Source organism: Aethalodelphis obliquidens, unplaced genomic scaffold (genome assembly GCF_003676395.1).
Source record: "Aethalodelphis obliquidens isolate GAN/ISIS:26980383/991018 unplaced genomic scaffold, ASM367639v1 scaffold20, whole genome shotgun sequence".
Taxonomy (NCBI): Eukaryota; Metazoa; Chordata; class Mammalia; order Artiodactyla; family Delphinidae; genus Aethalodelphis; species Aethalodelphis obliquidens.
Window position 1 is genome coordinate 5555985 of NW_020837964.1, and position 23582 is coordinate 5579566.

Genomic DNA, 23582 nt, shown 5'->3' on the forward strand with positions numbered 1-23582 from the left:
TGGGGGAGGGAAGGATTGGGGGTTTGGGATTAGCAGATGCAAACTATTATATATAGGATGGATAAACAACAAGGTTCTACTGTAGAGCACAGGGAACTATATTCAATATCCTGTGATAAATCATAATCAAAAAGAATATGAAAGAGAATGCATACATATGTATAATTGAGGCACTTTGCTGTACAGCAGAACTTAACACAACATTGTAAATCAAATACTTCAATAAAATAAAAAAAATTAGACAGAGGCCCAGACTCAGAAAGGGAAACCAGTTTACACAATATTGTATCAGAAATGGCTTTTGGAACTGGCGGCTACTGGTTCTAGATCAGACATATCTCACTAAAACTCTGGGCTAATGACCTGGTTCTGTGGGCAAGAGACACCTGGAAACATGAAAATGTTAAAGGAAAAAAAAAAAGAGTATTGCAAATTGTGGCCAAAGAATGTCAACAGCCTGCTTTTTGCTCCCTTGTTACAGCGACAATCCTGACATTTAAAGTCATAGCTCTGTGAGTTATAAGCCTAACAGGCAGCAGGGAAGCACAAAACCCATGAAACTCCACAAGGCACCCTCAGCATAAGAAAATAACATCAGAGTCAAACCCGCTGTGTGTCAGCACAAGCTAAAGATGCAGGAATTTCGAAGAGTCTTGCTGTCATGAGCCAAAAGGGGAGTGCACATCTGAATTAAGGCAAAGTCAGAACAGGAGGTACTTCCTAAATACTTCTATGATACCCAAGTGTGTGCACGAGCTGGGAGCTATCCATCATCGAAGCCCTTCCAAAGCCTGGGGCCTGTCCCACAGCAAGTGCTCAATAAAGGTGATACCACACCCCTTCTTCCCCCTGCTTCTCTCATTATTAACACTATGAAATCATCCTGCTAAGCATCTCTCAGTCTATTTTTAATTAGTACCTATCTTGTATTCAATAGTAAATGGACTTAAGTATTTGTAGAAAATGTTTTTAGGTTTAGAAATTCAATGAATACATAGGAACATTAATAAATGATGTTCATGGCTGTGGGTGCCATTATACTTACAATTAGTGAAGAATATTTTAATCTCATTAAATTGACCTTGCTAGTTTTTAATACATATTTCAAAGCAGTTGAAATGAATCAGAATTCCACCAACAATTTTCATCCAGTAATATTTCTCAAGAAAACTCTATTAAACCAAATTAAGTCACTGTTCAGTTTTCTACACAGTATAAATAATTTCAAATTTAAAAATAATTCAATTTTAATGATGAAATTATTTTCATCAGGATGAACTGCATTGTGTATAAATTTTATGCCAAATATGTGATTCATTGATTGGTTTTTGCTAAATTAAAATTTTCCAGTGGCAACTTCTGATTCGTGGGTTCTGTTTTGTGGCTTTATTCTACCAAGTCCAATTTTGCAGTCCTGTATTTTTGAAAAGAAGTTTTGATTCTTGCATCAATTTCTAGTTAATAATAAAATAAAATTTCCTCTGTGTAGTTCTGGCCATTGTCACTTTATTTTGTTCTCATTCTCTGACCAAGTCTAATTTTTCACAGGACGTTTTTTGTGGTTTTCCATGATGCCAACAATATTTGATCCTTCAGCCAATTTTTCTTCTACAAAAAATTTTACATTTGCAGTTTGAGCCACTGCCTGTTTGATTTTGTGTGTATTATATCTAGCTACAATATATTAATTGGATTCAAGACTGGTGGTCTGTATCTATTTCTTGGAGTAAAGAACATCAGTAAAGCAAAGACATACACCTGAGTTCAAAGCATAGTCCAAATGCCAAGGTCAAAACAGCAGTGTCAAAAAATCTTGCTTTGAAAATTAGAAGTTAAAGTTATACAAGACCTTGAGGAATGGAGAATCCAATTTAGACTTAAAAAGGTAGGGATTCAGCTCAGATCAGCTCTTAATAAGGATCTGGGCTGAAAATGGCTCCCTTCTCTTGCAATGAGCTCTTTACAACCATTATCTCATGGAGTATTCATTACAGCGCCAGCAGGCAGGAACTATCCCATTTTACAGACTGGGAAACCAAGGCTTAGAGTATCTTACCCAGGATCATACAGCTTATAAATGGCAGAGCTAGGATCTGAACACTGTAGCTCTTACTCACTAACACCGTATCGTCTAGGCTCAGGGTTTACTGAGTTTTCTCGGGGAAATGAGACTGTCTTGCAGACTCAAGGCTACATCCAAGAAAACCCTTTTTTTTAGTTGTGTCTTGAACCTGATGTGAATTTAAAGAGATCAGTGCCTTGCTATCTGAGTTGCTATTAATTATTTTATTAATCATTTTGCACTTGGGCCACCATCTACCCATCGTGGGACACCTTCAAAGACCCTGGTGCCTTGATTTGTTCTCAATCAGAGCAGTTAGACACCTGCCTTAGGTGTAGGAGCCTGTGCTGATTTGAGACGAATGTGTTTAACTCTCCTAATAAAGGGTGTGAACTGGGAATAAGGCAGCATTTCACACTGCCACTCAGAATATTTCTGAATAGGTATTCCAAAGAAAAAAATGAAGACCTCTATGTTTACTCTGGCAAAATGCTGAATATAATAACTGTCCCTCATCAAGGGTCTTAATGTCTATGAACATACTGAAGGCGCTGAGAAGTCCTTCAAGTCAGAAAATAAATCCAGGTTTCCCCAAATATGGCTGGCTCACCCTTCTCACAACAGCCGAACAACACATCAGCCATCTTGCAACCATGTGGGGACAAGTATGAGGGTTAAAGCCGGCCAATTAAGGGTGGTGGGATGAAAAGGAGGAATAAACTGGCTTTCTTATGGCACTGCTGAGCAGCTGAATCAACCCGAACAATCATCTATCCTGGGACTTCAAGTTAAATAAGAAAAAGCACCCCTACTTAAAAGCTATTCTTTTTTAAAAAATCAATTAATTAATTTTTGGCTGCATTGGGTCTTTGTTGCTGTGTGCGGGCTTTCTCCAGCTGCAGCGAGCGGGGGCTACTCTTCATTGCGGTGCGCGGGCTTCTCATAGCAGTGCTGGCTTCTCTTGGTGTGGTGCATGGGCTCTAGGTGCACGGGCTTCAGTAGTTGTGGCACATGGGCTCAGTAGTTGTGGCTCGCGGGCTCTAGAGCGCAGGCTCAGTAGTTGTGGCGCACGGGCTTAGTTGCTCCGTGGCATGTGGGATCTCCCGGACCAGGGCTCGAACCCGTCCCCTGCATTAGCAGGTGGATTCTTAACCACCGTGCCACGAGGGAAGCCCCTTAAAAGCTATTCTTAATCAGGCTAGTTGGTTGGTATTTTGAGAATCCAGGAAGATTCTATATTTAAAGCCGTGCATCCATACCAACCCAATATCATTTCCACTTTAATTATGGAAGAGTCTGAACTCTTGCAGCCAAATGCATCCCTGATACCTGCTCAGTATTTACGGAATAAATAAATACGTTTTCCCAGCATCTTTAAAGTTGAAAGCACACTGTTTTCTGAAGGAGAGTCATGAGTTCTCCTCCACAAACATGCTCTAAGAATAGGGCTCACATGGTCGTTCTACCCAGAGCACCTGAACCCCAAAGGGAAAGGGAGTAGTCCTGGATAAACATGGAAGTGAAAAAGGCAGGAAGAAGCAAACAAAAACTCCTGATATTCCGTATCAAAACAAACACTTTCAAAGTCACAAATCCTCTCCCTGGCTAGCCCTGGTTAAACCTGCCCCAGCCACGTAAATTGCCACCTGCTGATAATGCAATCAATTGGCTCCAATCTTTTATGTGATCATTAGTTCAAAACCAGAGACAATTTGTTGGGTGTGAAAAATGCTACCTATGGCACCTGAATTTACATCTGACAATTGATTTGGGTCCCAGTAGGCTTTTAGGACAGCCTCTTCCGGAAGTCAGTGCAGCCACAAAGCGTGATAAAAATTATGATGGGTCTGCAGCAGCGTGCTAAACTCACTGTAAATTTCGGGTCTCCAAAGAACCACGGTTGGTAAAGTATTATTGATGAGATGGTGAGACTTACCTGGAGCCATCGTTTTTGATGATTTAATATTGACAACTCAACTTAATAAAACATAACTTGGGATAGGCAGAAGGGTGTTATAATGGCCTGATGCCCTTCATTATATTTAGCTTCTGATCAGATGATTAATATAAGGCATGTTAAACAACCAGTGAGCTGCTAAGATTTAAAAAGTTCTAAGCATTGGGGGAGTGGAATTCTCGTCAATTCACAGCTTGAGGTACATACTGAAAAGAAGTTTCCAACTATAGTTCTCTTGAGTTTCTCTTTGAGTTGGCATCTTTTCCAATACCAATTTCATTTTTCATATTATTGGAAGGCAGCATAGAGTAGTAGAGAGAGAAACAGAATTTCAGTGGAGCTGATGTGTTTTGGGATCTGTTACTCACAGGTTCTATGACACTGGGCATGTCAGGAATTTCTCCAAATCTCAATGTTCACATCCACAACATGGGCACAGTGTTCTTACTCCTCCTCCAGCAAGTGTGTGAGGGCTGCACAGTTGAAAACTGAGTGCCCTTATCTTGTCATCTTCCTTCTAGCTTTCCTAGTCTTACTATCCTTTCTAATTTCATCACATCCTTGTTTATCCTGTTCAGTGTGAAGTTATGTAAATTGTCCTAATGCTTCATTCAAACAGGCGAGACATACAGTGAGTACACATAAAAACACCCGTCGGGAGTTTCCCTTAAGGGTATTCTGAGAATCAAGTAAGATACTGTATTTAACACTGTGTATCCATACCAAACCATTATCATTTCCACTTTAGCTACGGGCGAGTCTGAATTCTTATAAATATCCAATTACTATATATTTAGTGAAGCAATTTAGAGAGCATGAAAGCATATCAGCTTCTATTGTGGTTCTGAATCATTCTTATTAAGGATCAAGTTAATTGCTCCCAAACTTATTATTTTCCCACAAAAAAATAAACCATCTTACCAAAGAAGTCTGTGGAAAAGGCACCATTCAAAACATACCATCTGGGAATAGATATAAAACATAGTTTTTTCCTTTGCATGCCTCATAAAACAAATGTGTGAATTCATTATTGCTGTTAAGACAGCAGCATCAAATGCATTGCTAATTAATATCGACCCTATAGTGGAGGAACATTTTCTGGTCTTTCCGATGTAAGCTGTTCTCATGCCAAACCTCCTGATTCTGTACTTGCTTGTATATCCTAATTCTAGAGCTGAAATTTCATCTTCATGGTTTCAGTCCATTGCTCCAACTTAGTGAGATCTTTATGAATTTGGAAAATTTTCATCTCCAGTATTAGCTAGTACTCTGTTTATTTAAAAACATGTTCATGCCCTTGTGTTTAAACTCTAGAAATACGATCCTTGGTCTAGGTGGCTGTCCCTGATACATGTCCAAGCGTCTTGCAACTCCCCTGTTAGCACAGTTGTAATCCCTTGTTCAGTGCCTGTCTTCGTCCCTATACTATTAGGTTCATGAAATATATATCACATCTGTTTCATTTACCAATGTAACCTCTGGGTCTGCCACTGTGGCTGATACACAGTAAGTGTTCAATAAATACCAGTTAAAGTAATCAGATTGTTTCGAATCTACTTTCTTAAAATTAAAAGACTCTAAATAGCCCTGGAGATCCTTCTTTACTAATAGGGACTGCAAAATAACCCACTTTCTGCCAAGCTTCCCTTGCCATTCACTTGATAATCTTCCTTGTGGGTTATAATAAAGTTGTCCTCATTGCTTCTTCTATATTTTGAGAAACAGATTTTTCACTCCTCAAGACTGTGCAAGACACAAGCAGTCTTCTTTGATTTTAATAGTGCAAGATTCTTTGCAAGTATGTATTAGCTGTGGACGCTGGGCTGGTTACTATGTGAATCTTAGTTTTCTCAACTTTAAAATGGGGCTCATAATAGGATATATCTTACAGGTTTGTCATAAGAATTGCATTAGACAATCATAGTGCATGCAAAATATTTAGTTGAATACCTGGATGCAGGAGGAGGAGATGTGGTGGAAATCCCTCTCCCACCCATTTACTCATTCAATAAATATCTGGAATGAGCATGAGTGGGAGAGAAACCAGATTTTCCCTCCATGCTTTTCACACACGGGCATTCAGGTTTTCCTGGGTTTGGATTTCTAGACTCAGCTAATCCGGACAGCTGGCTGTCAACCCCAGTCTGAGACTCATGGCTACCGTGAGCCATCTCTAGAGTAGAGAAACCTGGGGAACGAGATAAAGGGCTCTTCCCCACTGTGGGTGATCCTGGAGAGGGCACTTTATCATCATGACACTTGACACTCCATCTGCAAAAGTCAGAGCCTCCTTGACCTTCACCCAGGCCACAGGACTGCTGTGGGGATCTTAATGAAATAAAGTTGATAAAGCACTTCAATTTCCTTAAAAAGGGATGAGGCAGATGTGTCATTTTTCTTAGTCCAAATATGAAAGTACTTTTAATGAGCATCCTAGCTTCTGAAATTTGCTACTTAACTTTTAGCTGGTTGACATTATTTCGTAAGTACTAGGCTACAATTAGAAATAAGGCTGTTTTGAAGGATTTTTTTCCCCTAGAGGAATTTACCTAATATACATATGTAACTTTGATTTTTTTTCCAGAAACCATGGATCACCCAAATAAAGAATGACAGTTTTTAGTAGATTATTATGCAGCCACTAAAATCACATTCTCAAAAGCAACTTGACTGACCCAAGAAAACCCTCATGATATATTTACTTACAAAAAAGGAAGAAACACATTTGATTACATGTGATGCGTTCTCCGATCTTTTATTTATATAATTATGAGCGAGAGCAAAAATTTAATAACAAGGATAATGACAACAAGGCCAACAAAAAGAGGAGACTAGCATCTGATGTGAGTGGATTACATGCCAGAGTTGTACTAGGCATTTTAAATATGCTGTTCTATTATATTACTACTTGCATTTGGTGGGAGTATTACCCTCATTTCAGTCTCATTAAAGCACATGTGTGGTTGCTACGATTACTATCACCCCATTTTACAGATGGGACAACTTTACCTCAGAGATGTTGTCCCTTGCTTCAGTTCCAAATCAAGTATGCATCAGAGTGAGGTTGATTTTATGTCAGAGAAAAGTTACCCTAACAGCAAATAAGGAAAATAATATGAATAACCATCAACATAAGGTAAATAAATGATGGTGCATCCTTACAAGGGAATGCTCGGAAGCCACTGAAAACTGTGGTGCAGGGGATTCCACTTCAGGGGTAGCTAAGCAGCCTTACTTGATGAACCCTCTGGTAGATAACAGCCAGAAACTCCTGACAACATATAATAAATAACTACCTGGGAGGCCTGGAGAGTGAACTAAAGCAGGAAGAAACTGAAGGGAAGCAAACAGTTGGAAGAAGAAAACGGTACTGGGTGAGTTTCCCATTTTCATGGCTCTCAGTCTGCAGGTAGGACCATTCAATGTCAGGTGGACAGCTAAAAGTCTCATGGAAAACCCAGGGTCAGTGGCTTATAGGATACAGAAAAAGGTTCAGGACAACAGCCTGGATGCTGGACAGTGAACGGGGAAAACCCAGACAGGAGAGACTCAGAGGCAGAGACCCCCAACTTCTGTGTATGAAGTCTGCCCAAAACTCTGCTGATGTGGCCCCTGAACCATGCATAGATGGGCATTCTCCAACCACCGGTGTCTGAGCTTCCACTCACTGCATGGCAGATACAGTACGCAAGCTTGTGTTTAGCTAAGCTAAAAACACAACAGAACAAACAAACAAAATGCTCTTTCGGGGGAACAGAACAGAATCCAGAGTTTCTATATTGTATCTTTTACAATGTCCAGGGTACAATCCAATTTTTGATTGACACTAAAAAGAAAACAGCAGAGAAAATGTAACCCATTCTCATAAGGAAAGGCAATCGATGGATACTAACTCCAGGGGCCACGCAGATTTTGCAATTATCAGTCAATGGTTTGAAAGCAGCTACTATAATTTTAATCAAGTATCTAGAAGAAAATATGATGAAATGACAGGAATCTCAGCAGAGAAACAGAAACAATAAAAATGAACCAAATGGGAATTCTAGAACTGAAAAATAAAATATACGAAGTAAAATATTCACTGGTTGGTCTTAGCAGCAAAGTGAAGTTGAAAGAAAGTCACTCAACCTGAAGACAAATCAATAGAAATCATTCAATAATGAAAAACAATAGCAAGAAAGAAAAGGCCCAAACAGATCTTTTAAGAGACGTGTGGGAGAATATCAAAAGGTCTAACATGGGTAATTTCTGTCCCAGAGACTAGGGCAAAAACATGTTTGAAGAAATAGTGGCTGAAGATTTCTCAGATATGGTGATACAATAAAATCACAGAATCAAATCCAAAGAAGGGTAAATACAAAGAGAACGCCCATCATCGTCAAACTGCTGAAGACCCAAGATGAAGAGAAAACCTTAACAGCAGCCAGAAATCCACACACATGACCTCTATTTTATTCCTAAAATTGAAGTCTAAAAGAGTCATAGACCTAAAAGTAAAAGTTAAAGCTCTACAGATTTTGGAAGAAAACAAAAGAATACCTTCTCTACTATGGGTGTAGGCATAGATTTCTTAGACTAGACACAGAAAGCTATACCCCAAAAGAAAAACATTAAAATTAGACTGAATTAACATTAAGAACTTTTTCCCATCAAAAAACATCATTAAGAAAATGAACAGTCAATCCACAGACTGGGATAAAATACTTGTAAAATATAAATATATCTGACAAGGGACTGGTACCCAGGATATGTAAAGAACTCCTATAAATCAATGAAAACGGGTAAGATATGTGAAAAGATCCTTCACAGGGGGAGATGCATAAATGACCAATGAGCACAAGTCACTAGGGTAACAAATTAAATCTGCAATGAGATGCCACTACATACGTACAAAAATAACTAAGGTTAAAAAGATCAGCAAAACCAAACGTTTGTAAAGATGTGCAGTAACTGCCACTCTCATGCATAGGTGGGGAGTGGAACAACCACTCTGGAGAAAGCACTGGCTGTTTCTTATAATATCCAGTATGAATCTAACCCAGGACGCAGCAGTTTTATTCCTAGGTGTTTACTCAAGAGAAATGAAAACATATGTCCACACACACATTTGTAGGTGAATGATTGTTTATGGTGCTTTATTCACGGTTGCCAAGAGCTGGAATCAACCCAGGCACCCATCAATAAGGCGGGTGGACTAAAAAATGTGCTAAATCTAGGCAATGAAATACTACTCAGTAACAAAGAAGAATGAACTACTGATACATGCAACAACATGGGTGAAGCTCTAAAACCTTATGCTGAGTGAGAGAAGTCAAATAAAAAATACGTACATACTGTTTGATTTCACGTATACCGAATTCTAGAACAGACACAAGAAATCTATGGTGGGAAAAATCAGCACAGTAGTAGCCTCTGGAGTTGGGGGTAGGGGCGGAGGCAGGCAGTGACTAGGAAGGGCCCTAAGGGAACTTTCTGCGGTAATGGAGACGGTTTCTGTCCTGATGGGGGTTCGGATGGCACATTTGGGTTGCACTTGTCAGAATGCAAACGGTATACATGAGATTTGTGGATGTGTCATATTATATGAAATTTACTTCAAAAGGAAAATAAGAACCGTAAACAAATGTTGAACTCTAATTAATAATATGCATGCAGAAGTACTTGGGGGGGTGTATTACGTATTTGTCACTTACTTTGAAATGCAAAGAAAATGAGATGGATTGATTAAAATATAGAGGGACGGATTTGTGTGTATGTGTATTTTATATATACACACACACACACACACACACACAATAAAACAAGTAAAATGTTCATTGTAGAACCTAGGCTATGAGTATGGTTCTTCATTATGAGCTTCTTTCAACTTTATTTTGAAAATGTTCATAATAAAATGTTGGAAAAAAAGACAGTTCAGAAACTATTTTATAAAATGGAAGGGCAGGCTCCCGTAATGTGGTGAAAGGATCTGCATCTAGCCAAGGAGACATGATACTTGTAGGTCTAAGCATCCCTACCCCTATAATAAGCTCTAGACGAGCAAGACATGGTGGTGGGTTTTGATCCAGACCCTTGACATACTTAGAAGACAGGATAAATGCTTTAGTCATTTCCTGTTTTTACATGGAACATTTGGGAAACTTGGCTCTACTATTTTCTTTTTGGAATATTATCAAACAATGCTCAAAAGCTCTTTGTGCCAGAGGAAGAAAGCCTGGTCATGCCATCATGTTGAGTGTGATGCCCATATGGGCCACTTGGTCTCCTCATAGCCCTTTTTCTTGTTGCCCTTCCAGTTTTATGTTCGTTAGGCAGGATGTCTGGAATCAGCAGACCTCAGTCCTGGCTCTGCCATTTATCAGCTTTCAGCCATTTTGTATACTTTTCTTAACACATTTAGACCATTTTCTCCTTCTCTTTCATGGTTTGGTCACAAAACTGATTCTGCCACGTAAAGGTAAAATCTAGTTCCAGAAATGTGTTGAGAGAATTTTTGCAGCAATTCTGCCTATGAATATGTTCAGTATCAAAGAGCTTTAGCCGGTTTGACTTCTAAAATATACCTTCCATCTGCTGAGCTAATTCACAAATCTGCAACCTTTACCAGAAGCACAGGGACATCTGATCACCAAGGAGAAGAGGAAGCCTTCCCAAACGAGATCGATAATCTCTACTGGAAAACTCAGGAAATCCCAAATATAGCATTTCCTTGCCATCATTTTGCAGAGACTCCTGGTGTAATACAATAGATACAGTGCCAAAATCCCCCTGGCAGAGAACATTAAAGGTCATCTGAACCAAACATTCTGAGAGTGCAGCCACGTAGCAAGGCATGCATCTTACGCAATGTTCAGAAACCACAGTCTGGTTGCCTTTGCATCCACAGTAATGTTACTGAACTCTGCCTGGGCCATTCTAGCTCGAGAATGTCGTCATTCACCCCAAGGTTAAGACAGGTGAAAGTGGATGGGAAGGAAAAGTGCAGCTTGAGCACTTCTCTTTCTTTATTTTTTTTTAAAGATTTTCTTTTTTTGATGTGGACCATTTTTAAAGTCTTTATTGAATTTGTTACAATATTGCTTCTGTTTTATATATTGGTCTTTTGGCCACAAAGGCATGTGGGATCTTAGTTCCCTGACCAGGGATCGAACCCACACCCCCTGCGTTGGAAGGTGAAGTCTTAACCACTGGACCGCTAGGGAAGTCCCCTCAAGCACTTTTGATGAAATGTCACTTCAGTGCTAAGAGGGAGGTCTCAGGTGGTAAACCTTGGTCAGGCTATTGTCACAAGCTGATCCTCCTAAGGTCACTTAGTCTCTCTCCTTGTGGTCCCCTCAAAGCAGACCCTGAGGAAGGACTTGGGTGAAAGTCTTTTATTTGAAAAGTGATGCCAGGAATCACAAGTAGGAAGTGGGGAAGTGAGGCAGAGCAGGGAGACAAGCATGTAGAGGACACAGTAAGGGGCAGGTAACCACTGTGGAACTCAGTCCCGCTGAGACCCTCTGAGAGACAGTGGAGAACATGCCCCGGTATTGTCCACTATGGACAAGGATACTGGAGAGTCAGTCCAAAGATCCTACCTTTCCTTGGCTTTCCCGACTCAGCAAGCTGTCAAGGGAGGGCCTGAGACAGGCTCTGGAGGGAGGAGGCTGCCATGCTAAGGGGCGAGTCCAGGATAAGGGTGGGACACCACAGGGAGGGCAACAATCTCTGCTCTGCTCTTTGTCTAATTCAGCGTTTTTCAGACAGTGAATTTAATGTCTGGAATCAGCAGATCTGGATACGAACACTGACTTACAACTGAATATTAATATCATTGAATATTGACTTAGCAACACACTTAAGCTTTTGGCATTCATCTCCTCATTTTGGCATTCATTGCTCATCCTCATATTATTATCTGTAATAATAGTATCTAATGAAGATTAAGGGAGATGATGACTGAAGGGGAGTTCCAAAGACTCCTTCACAGAGAAATCATTCCGTGATGTGCAGTTGTTACATTGTACTCTATACTGTATGTACAGCTGACCTTTGAACACGGGTTTGAACTGCATGGGTCCACTTATATGCAGATTTTTTTCCATAAATATAGTACCTGTATTTTCATTTCATACATGTTTCACACATATATAGCTACACTGTTATATATGTATATATAAATATATACATGTCATAGTAGAGTACATATAGATCATGTCACACTATATTATGTTACATTAACTACATTATCATAGTTTACAATTATTATGGGGAGATACGCTACCAGGACAACCGATACAGGATCCTTTTGTAACCATGCAGGCCACATTTTTTTCTCTGCTTCCCCAAGACCAATATATTCTCTTTATGTAAATAAGATCTTCAGCAGGGACTCTGGAAGCAGCTTCCTTAAATCTAGCTGGTGTGTTAGCAGGGGAATTTTTGAGAGGGCCAACGGGGAGGGAGATGTTAGGAATTCTCATCACCATGCTGCTGACTGCCTGCTTAACTTTTGTCACAGTTGTTATTAAATAGTGGTTCCTAATTAAATACACAGAGGAAATCAAAGTTTCAATGCTCTGTTTAATACAAAAGGCATGTGAATTCTCACAAGAGCATGTGCAGACACACACACACGCGCGCGCACACACACACACACACACACACACACACGAAAGAACCCAGTTGTTGGCACTGAACGTCCTTCGTGGTTTTAGTGCAAGCTCTAGAACCAGACAACTGGTACTCAAATCTCAGCTTCACCATTACTAGCTATGCAAGCCTAACTGAGTTACTTAACTTCTCTCAACTTGCATATTTCCTTACCTGTAAAATGGGGATAGCAATAGCACCTTGCAGGTCCTATTATTAGGATGAGGAATTGATGAGCCGCTCTGAGTAAAGTGACCAGCTCAGCACGTGACACATGCAAGCACAAAGGACACCTTAGTGTTGTGGTCATCTGAAATGGGTTTCTTTCAGATCCTAGTATATGAAACTACTCTCGGAAAGGCCACACGTCTTAAAATATCTGCATTTCACTCTCAGGTATATAAGCAGAATTTTAGAGCCCAGTGAAATGTTAGAAATCCTCCGGGGCAGTCTGCCTCCAACTCTTCTCCAACCTGGGGGGTCTCTTTAAAATGTAGATTCAGATTCGTAAGTGAGGCCTGGGATTCTACTTTTCTAATAGTGATGGTGATTCTGCTGCTGGCCCTCAGATTGGATCGTGCTTTCAGAAGACGAAAGCCCTCGTTTTCCAAACAGGACCCAGAACACTTACGTTGAGTTGCCCAAGACCACACAACTAGTAAAAGAAGACTCATATTTAGAATTCAGGTGTTTTGACTCCAAGTTTATGGTCCCACTGACCCCTGAACACAAATATCATCTAGCTTCTGATGGGAAATTCCTCCCAGCTGGAAGGCATTTCTGTTGATTTTCCATAGAAAGGGGGCCTCCATGATAAGTTACCAGTCCTCTGGGGAGAACTAATTGTGTTCTCAGTCCACAAGATAGGATCGTATTGAGATGCACGAGTCAGACACAGGTAGCATTTCTAGTCTTACACCTAAGCACCTCTTCAATCCAGTCATTGTCAATGGATTAATTCAATTATTGGAATACTTTTAAGTGTCTTTGGAATACCTCAAACATGTGAATCTAGTTTTTCAACTGCTCATTTTATGAGCTATGAATACTGATCAAGCATTTCCAGTGAATGTTTAGTATATAATTGAGATATGCTCTAACTGTAAAATACATGCAGGATTTCAAAAACTACATTCAAAAAAGGGACGTATTAATAACTTTTACATTGATTACATGTTCAAATGATCACATTTGCATGTACTGGGATAAATGAACCATATTATTCAGTTAATTTTACATGTTTCCTTTCCCTTCTTTAAATGCTGATACGAGAAATCTAAATTGCGTACGTGGCTTAAATTATATTTCTATTGAAAACTGGTTTAGATGGATGGATAGGTGAGCATATAGATGACAGACAGACAGAATCAACCCTATGCATTTAATTTATTATCTAATTTATATATGATATAAATTAGATATGTAAATCAACACACATATAAATTATTTCAGAATTTTCTTACGCATACCTATCCTCTCAAATTGGTTATATACGCACCTATATATGATATGTATTTTTTAACCTTTGTTCAAACATTAAATGTGGTTAAATTTCTCTCACATACGTTAAAAATGCCTTTCTATGTTTATGACTTGAAACAATGACTACTCATTACAATATGCTTGTACTTGATAGTTGATTTCATGAATTATTAGTTTCCCAATGGCATGCGGAGAGGGCCTGCAGCTCCCGGAAGAGAACATGTCTCCCTCCCTCACTGATATGTCCTTTAACGCATTAGCGAGGGTAGCGAATGTCCTCCTCCCCTTCAGAGAGCAAACGGTCAGGCGCTCTAGCCAAGGCTTGGGGGGATCCCAGAGAAGAGCAGTGGTAGCACAGTTTATAACTTGGCTCTACCACTTAATACGTAATCTTTAGGCAAGTCAGTTAGCCTTCTTGATTCCCAGTCTCCTTATCTGAGAAGAGAGGACTATGAAAGCACATATCTCCTAGGGGTTTGTGAGGACCACATAGCATGCTGCTCACAGAGGACTCTGCACATTGCCTGGCACAGACCAAGCACGCAGTTCACCCTGGCCATTGTGGTAGAGATGTCTAATGCTCGTGTGTAATCAGGTCTCCTTTCTTCTGAGCATGGTGATGACCACACTCTCCTGTCCCCTGGGCAACTGGATGGGGCTATGTCATTATTATAATAGATGGATTACAGTAAGAAGTGGGGTCTGTTATTTCCAGGACAGATCATTTAGTTGTGAACGCAGAATCTGGAATGTTCTCTTCCTTTGCCATGGACAATTACTGGTATCAGATCAACATGGTGCAGTCATGACGTCATGGGGCATGATTACATGAAGCAGAGCACTTCTCTAACCAATACTGGTTATGTAGCATGAGCAATAAATAAGCTTTTGTTGCTTAAGCCATTAATTAATATTTGGAGGACGGTTTATTACTGCAGCGTAACTTAACCCAACCTGATTCATATACCGTTACCTAAGGCAACTCCTCTGTGGAACTAGGTCTTTTGATTTGGACTTACAAGGCCCTTCCATAGTTCCTGATCTACAGTCTCTCACAGATAAACAGCAAGAGTTCAGTCATTCCCTCCAAAGTAAGTGTAGGTCACTCATCTTGGGTGTTTCCTTTTCATCTAATCCCACCAACGTTTTCCCCTCCTGAACGAAGTTGCTACCAAGGCCTTTTTTTTTTTTTTTTTTTGAGAAAGTAGATTATATAAGTCATGTTTGCTTTCCTAAAACAACTTCTGCTTCTAAAACAGCTTTTATGACCAAGATATATATTTTTTAATACTGCACCAAGGCTAGTAAAAAGAATGGAAACTACGGATCATAAAAATGTCAAAAGTGAAACACTCATTTCCATGCAAGTTGTGAAATAAAATCAATATACGTTAACCTATTAAGAACAAAGGAAAATAAAGGGAAATTTAAATGTTTTTGTTATTATTTGATCCAAATTCATAGATCCACTGTTGCTAATGGCTAGAAAGGACCCCAAAGATCATTATATCCAACACCCTGAAATTGTCACAATCAAATTTATAGTGGTTCATGTCAAAATATTTAGTTGTAGGGATAGACATAACATGTACTTCCAGTATTACATTCTTAAAGAATAGTTAATGATTTTACAGTTTTCCAGAAGCTAAGAAAGCTAAAATCTGTTGCTGCAAGAGCAGAATTTCTTAATAAGCATGCCAAGAAGCAAGAGGATTCCGGAACAGCTAGTATGATATTTAAGGTGAATTTTTTTTCTATCTAGAGAAGCATGGTGTTCCTTAGAAAAAAAGTGAAACTGTCTTCAAAGATCTGGGGAATTTTTCAAGTGCGATTGGTCCAATTTTTCCTAATTTCCTGACTTTCATTCCCTTATCTGGTCCACAGCAACCACAAGGACTGCCCACTTTACCTGTATCTCAAGAGAAAAGCCAAGAATCAACATTTATTTCAAAAGCTCTGTTTTCTTCTGAAAGATAACTGCTTGCTCTTGTAAGGGACAGAACCCAGTATGTAAAACTTGAGGTCTCAGGAGCCCTTGGACCAGGCCCTATCTGTGATGACCAGAGTTATCATCGGATTGGAGGACAAAGTGAGCATTTAGGGAGAGCTAATAAGAACATCCCCAAGATGGTGAGGCTGGAGGAAACAGTGATAATGTTTCTGAGAGGCAGCATAGCCTAGTGGCTAAGGTTCCGGTGCCAGACTTCCTGGGTTTGAATCATGCTGGCTCTGCATTTTCCAGATAGGTGAACTTGAACGCTGTCTTAACCTCGTCACACTTCAGTTTCTCATCTTTGAGATAAGGATGATAATTAATAGTCTCTACCTTAGAGGGCTGCTACATAAATTAAAGGTCCTAATACTTGTAAAGCACATAAAACAATACCTGAAGTGCAGTATGCACTATCTCTATTGAGATAGAGAAAGAAAAGAAAATAATGGTGTTAAAAGAAAATAATGGTGTTGCCAAAGTGACGTAATCATATTTACAAATGGTATTTATTAATCAGAAATCTGAAATCCACCTTCGGTTTCACAGTTCTGTTAGAGAACCACTTCTGTGAGTTGTGGCCTGTGCTGGAACCCTGATAAATACAAGTGGCCTTAGCTGAATGAGGTTGAGACTCCTGATTACCCTTCTAATGGAAGAAACACAGTGACACAAATAATTCAAGATGTATGATTACAAAATCATTTTGTTTGATGTATTACAGGATAATTTAAGAACACACATTGGGGGCTTCCCTGGTGGTGCAGTGGTTAAGAATCCGTCTGCCAACGCAGGGGACATGGGTTCAAGCCCTGGTCCGGGAAGATCTCACATGCCGCGGAGCAACTAAGCCCGTGCGCCACAACTACTGAGCCTGCGCTCTAGAGCCTGCGAGCCACAACTACTGAAGCCCACGTGCCTAGAGCCCGTGCTCCGCAACGAGAGAAGCCACCACAATGAGAAGCCTGTGCACTGCAAGGAAGAGTAGCCCCTGCTCGCCACAACTAGAGAAAGCCCACGCACAGCAACAAAGACCCAATGCAGCCAAAAATAAATAAATAAATAAATTTTAAAAAAAAAAAAGAACACACATTGGGGATTCTGAGAATCTACCTTAAATTGTAGCAGTTACTGCCCCCTTATTCTTGGGTACCTGGACACTGAACTGAAGAGCATGGGAAGTGGATAACTTAAAAAAAAATTTATTGGAGTATAGTTGACCTACAATGTTCTGCTAGCTTCAGGTGTACAGCAAAGTGAATCAGTTACACACACATATTTTGCCCCCAACCCCAAATCTTATAAATCTTTGCAGTGAAAACCTTCTGACCAGTGGGTGGCGATCATGTGTCATGATGCAAAAGACCATATTTCCTTCAGAAAGTTTAGATACTGGGCAGAAATAAAAGAACAAGGGAGTAGGGGGTGGAAAGGCTGAAAAAAGTGGTGAGCAAGCTGTGCACAGACCATCCCCTCAACGAGCTTGCAATCTTCAAATCAAAGAGTGCAGCTGCACTGATGTAAAATATTCCAACCCTTCCCATCCCAACTGCCTGCTTAATTCCTCTCTCAGAGCTATGGGAATATTCAAAAATAATAACATTAATGATGAAGATGATGGGGGGCCAGTCTCTGCTAGTGACAGCAAAGGGTCATGGACCAGTCATGAGCACTGTCAGATAGCTGGTTCCGAAGACCATGTCTTAGTCTTTAAGTAAAGAGGCTGCTGCAACAAAACAGAGCATTGCATGTGAGAATTCTACTGCCTCAGATCCTTGGCTAACTTGACCTGCCTTTGCCAGATTCTGAACGTTACTGCATGAGTGAGAGTGTAGTGTATTCCTGTGAGACTGATCTCTGAAGTTACAGAGTCCTGAGTTTGTCTCACTTAATAGCTATGTGACATTGTATCAGTTCGTTTTCATCCATGAGCCTCAGTTCCTCTATCTGTAAAGCAGGGATGGACGTCATTGTGACAATGTGTTAAGGAGTTTTAGAGACTAAGAGAGATAATGCCTATAAAATGATTATGACAATGTCTGAAACTTAGAAAATATGTAAAATTATCATGATCATCATCCTATTGGAAGCTGGAATCTGCTATGATTCAACCCATAAGATCTGACAGTGGCACCTGTCTCCCATTGATGTTCTTAGTTTCCATTTCTGCTGAGGCTGCCATTTTGCTAAGTACTAGTTGTATCTTCTGTAGAAAGGCAGCAATGCCCCAACTAATACATTAGGTGGGAAGATTCAATAAGATGATGGGCTGATCATGCTCTGGTAGCCCTGGAATTAAGGACAAGGGGAGGGCTTCCTAGCCCAGGCTGTAAATACTCCTGTTAGGTCCTCCTTCAAGATTTTGGCTTGACTAAGTGGTAGAATGGAGGAAGGAGAGTGTGCAAGGCCTAAGACACTCCAAGATTTAGAGGCCAGGGAGAGGAAGAGGGATGAGCCAAGCAGGCTGAGAAGGGTGGGTCAGGGAGGAAGGAGGGGAGCTAAGTCCTATTACTGCTCTGCCTTTTCTTTTTCATTAAAACCCATTTCTTCATCCTGTCCCATTCCAGCATTTTCCTAACATATTTACGTTTCCGTTGACTATACTAATTCAATAGCACCAAAAATGTTATAGGATGTGCACTTTATCTCTAAAGCTAAACATTCAATCAGGCCTTTGGATCATTAATCTTAGTGTGTCTGGCTTGAAAAACATGAAAACTTCAAAATTTTAACAGAAAGTGATAGTCCTTGGTATGGTTATTCGTTATTGTTTATTAAGTGTTGACTGTCTCAAATACTATTTAGGTTAGTCCCTTCATATGTTTTCTATCATTTAATCCTTGACACAACCAAATTTGGAAGGTTCCCATTTTACAGATGGGGAAACTGAAGTTCCAAGGGCTATGGTGACTTGCCCAAGTTCTCAGTGGTAGTAGACAAGCAGATAGTAGGCTTTTCTCACTTCTAAGTCTATGCTCTTCACCATTGCCCCACACAGCCTCTCTGCAAACTGATCAAGATGACAGAGAGATATAGTGAGTTGCTTTCTGTTGCCCTAAGATTCAGTAGTAAGGGAATGAAGGCTGCTCTTTGGAAGGGAATCTGTAAATCAATAAATAATCAGTAAGAACAAAGAAAGGCAAAATTAGGACAAAATGACTCCAGGGAAGTGAAACTCAGCCATCTGTTTGAAGGGGTTAGTACATCTAAAGAATGAGATAGACCTAAAGAGGGTGGCCACCAATGGAAGCTTAGATAACAAGATGCCATGCTGGCAGTGCCCATCCTGGAGGCAGGAAGTACTGCTGAGGCCAAGAGCCGACACCCGGATGGCAAAGGCAGTCTGGGCTCATGGGTGGAATTAAGTTAGCGGGCTTTCTTAGCCCCATTCCTCTGAACAGCCACTCTGACCACACTTGATACTTATTAAGCAGTCTTCCAATTATGATTTGGCTTTCCACAAATAGTGAGGGAGAAGCTGAACGTGTGCTGACCACGTGGACTTTGAGTGTCTGGTCTCTTTGACGGTAATTTCTCTTTGTAAATTAGCAGATCAGCTCCATGCAGGGAAAGAATTTGCTGATCATTTGTGCTTTGTGTATCTCAGCGCCTATGATGGTTATTCCCCTTTTTAAATTAATAGATTGGCTTCATATAGGAAAAGAAAATGCTGATCACACGGACTTTGAATGTTCCGGTCCTTGTCACACTCATTCCTCTTTGCAAATTAATAAACTGGCATTCAGGTTTTATAATCCCTTTTGTAAGCATTTGTTGTAAGAGGTGGTTCTTCTCTTGGGATTGACAATATCAGGAGGTCCTTGGTTGGCTGGGTGAACAATTTGTCCCCATTTGCCCAGGACTTTCCTGGTTTTAGCTCTGTAAGTCCCCAAGCTCAGGAACCACCTCTGCCTCAGGAAAACCAGGGTAGCTTGCTTAGGATTTTCTCAATTTTAAAATGAATAGTTTTGCATCTTTCTAGAGATCCCCCTAGTCCTTGATAACCCTACAGCTTAGCCACTTGGTAAGGAAAACCCAACACTGCCATGAAGCTGAGAAAAAGCCAAAGTGTTTCAGAAATTACCTGCACGTGCCAAATTCAAATTTCGTACCTAGTTTTAGAAGGACCTGTAAGCTGTTACTGTCTTATGACTTCTAGATATTACACCACAGTATAATCCATGAGTATTTTATTTTACAGCTCTTATACTTAAGACATTTTACAGAAGGCAAGCTTTGCACTAACATACAGGAGTTGAGATGATTGTTCTATACCTGAACCTCATGCAAACTGCGGTTCCTTCTGTCTAAAGACAGTCTGCATTCTTATTTTTAGATCCCAAAGCCATTTGCTAGTTGCTACACAGTGGTGTGGTAGAGTCTAGCTGAGGTGTTGAAGATGGAAGTTTCCCCAGCTGTATTCACTGCTGACCCTTACCTCTACTACCCAGAGGGAATGGGAAGAGAGCTTGGGAGACAGCAACACATCCAATGAACAAGCACCCACAATCAGTCTGTATTGTCACCTAATTAGCGGCAATTCTGTGTTAACTCGATGGCCCACCTCCCATTTCTCTGCTCTAGCATTCATCAGAGCTGACCACACCCACTTCTCCAGGCTTTCCTTACCTCTGTGATACCACTCTCTCCTGGTTGTTCTACCTTCAAGCTTCTCCTATACCCAACCTCTAAATGTTGGGATCCCTCCCAGCTAGCCTCTAGGATCTTCTCTAAAGCCCTACTGTCTAGTATATAGCCACGAGCCACCTGTAGCCATCAAGCAGTAGGAATGTGGCCAGTCTAAAATGAAGTGTGCTGTATGTAACCCACTAGATTTCTAAAACTTAGTATGGAATAAAAATAGCTCATTTTAAAATATTGATTGAATGATGGAATGATAATTATGCTATACATTGGGTTTAAGAAGATATTATTAAAACTAATTGTATCGTTTCTTCCTACTTTTTTAACGTGACTACCAGAAAATTTAAAGGTACACATATGCCTCGCATTATATTTCCACTGGGCAATGCTGCCATGAAGTCTTCTCCTCAACGACCTCCAAAATCCTCAGAGAACTTGAGACTGACAAATCCAAAGTGTGTATTTCCAGCTCAGAATGTAATGTCATACATCCATCTGATATTTTTAGAGATCTCTACTTGGACATCTCACAACATTCTCATACTTAGCCTGTTCAAATCTTGATTCTGTCCCCTGAACTTGCCTCTCCCCAGTATATCTGATCATTCCCAAGCCACTCCCCAAAAAAGATGCTACAAAACTGACTTGGAAGATGAAGGAAACGGCAGCTTCTAGAAGGTGGAAGAGGCAAGGAATGGATTCTCCCCTAGAGTCCTCAGAAGGAACCAGCCCTGCCAATACTTTAATTTGAGCCTCGTAAAACTCAGTCTGCCTCCAAGATTGCAAGAGAATAAATTTATGCTGTTTTAAGCCACTATGTTTGTGATAACGTTTTATAGCTGTAATAGAAAACCAACAGAGACAAATGGCGCAGCTCTTCTCCCTGCACAGCCCTGTCATGACTTCCTCCAGTAATATTTCAAGCCAATCTACTTCTCCAAATCTCCATCACTACAATTTTAGGCTGGGTTTACTGTAACAACTTCTTAACTAGCCTTTCCTTAGGATGAATTAAAAAAATGGTTGTAAATGCTTTGCCAATCTTCCCATCAAGAGGTGGAGTCTATTCCACTCCGGCTGTAGTGTGTAACTTCCTGGGCTGGGCCTTAAGAGAGATGTAGCTTCACTTTCACATGCTTGGACTGATCCCTTTGGAAGCCAATGACCACATAAGACCTCTGATCAGCTCTGAGGAAGCCCAGGGTAGCATATGGAAAGAGACCATATGAAGAAGCACTGCGGTGCCAGATTTCTGGGTAAAGCTTTCTTGGATCTTCAGGCTAACCAAGCCAGCAGCTGATAACAGCTCAGTGCAAGATCCACCTGATATGCCATTGAACCCTGCCTGAATTCTGAACCCACAGAAACATGACCAAATAGAATGGTTGTTATTTTAAGTCCCTAAGTTCGGGGTACTTTGTCACACAGCGATAACTGAAATACCTCTCTTCCACTCATGTGATGGCTCTAACCCACCTGTGACATAGCAGCCAGCATGGTCATCTTACGGTTAGTCTGTAGGTCATTCCCCCGCTTATCACTGCAAAAGAAAACTGAACCTCCATCCTCTGTCACTTCCCACTGGAACCCAGCCATAAGACATCAAAAGCATCACTGGATATTTATGGTCTAACAGCTGTTCAATTAGAAATGCACTTATTAATTCAATAACTCTTTCTGCAGTACTGACTATGTTCCAGGCACTGAACTATGTTCCAGGCACTGAAGTATTAAGGACACAGTGGGGAACAAAGTGGCATGGGAGATGGACCCCAAGCAAGAAAAGAAACAATGCCTTTAAACGTCGAACATTGTGACAAATGCTGTGAATGGAACATACACACACACACAAAACACACTGCACCGTGACAGAAAATTAACAGGGTGTACCCAATTTAAGTAAGGTGATAAGGGAAGCTTTCTCCGAGGAGATGATGTTTAATCAGATGCTTAAAAGGGAAAGACCTCGGCACCATTATTCCTAGACCAGGCTCTATCTTTCTAGATGCAAAGCCCAGAACCAAAGTCCAAGAGAGGCGTCACAACGCCCCCGGTCCTAAAGTCTCAGCAATTGTGATACCATTTATTTTGCTAACACACCTCCTTCTTGACTTTCCTCTGCTGCATAAATTACTTCTCTGCCCAGACTCACTCACTATCTCGGCTTCCAGCCTCCAATCCCAGTCCCCACAATGTCCCTAGAGTGCCCTTCTCTCAGATCATCATCTCTTGTGACACCTCAGTGCCAGCATTAGCACGGACATTAACACAAGCATTGGCAAACCCGAAGTCCAATTACCTTTCATTTCTGTTGGGCAGAGATTACTCACAATTGCCATATTTGAGACGTGGGGTAGGGCTTCTTTATTTTTGCTCTATTCCTTTATATATTTATAAATATTATTATATAGTTGTTAACTAAAGTTGCAATCACAAGTCCCTGGTTTCATTTAGCTGTGGTGGAAAAAGCAACATGAGCTCGTTAGTATTAAAGTCATTTGGTGACAAGTTTGCAGTGGGTATCCTGGACCCTCTGATGTTGGTCCCTTGGCACATGGGAGAGCATCTTCCCTAGCGCACCAGTGATGGGTGTGTAAGAGGAATTTTCAACTGGGAAAGACACTTCTCACTCATCTGCTCCTGCCACTTACTCATTCCACTACATGCCAGGGTTGGCACAGGGAGAAGGTCACTGGGGACCATTTCGGAAAGAAGAGTCACATAAACCATGATTCCGGGAATTCATATGATATGGTTTAAGTCTGCTCCTCACACGCACACCAGCGTGGCTCCTCTGCCACCCTGGTGTGGAG

At 40.6% G+C, this 23582-nt stretch overlaps 1 protein-coding gene across 1 annotated transcript in view; it reads right to left on the reverse strand.

The window, feature by feature from the left end:
- CDH13 (cadherin 13) overlaps window positions 1-23582 on the reverse strand; it is a 1012715-nt gene that overhangs the window by 586268 nt on the left and 402865 nt on the right. The gene's annotated exons all lie outside the window — the stretch shown is intronic.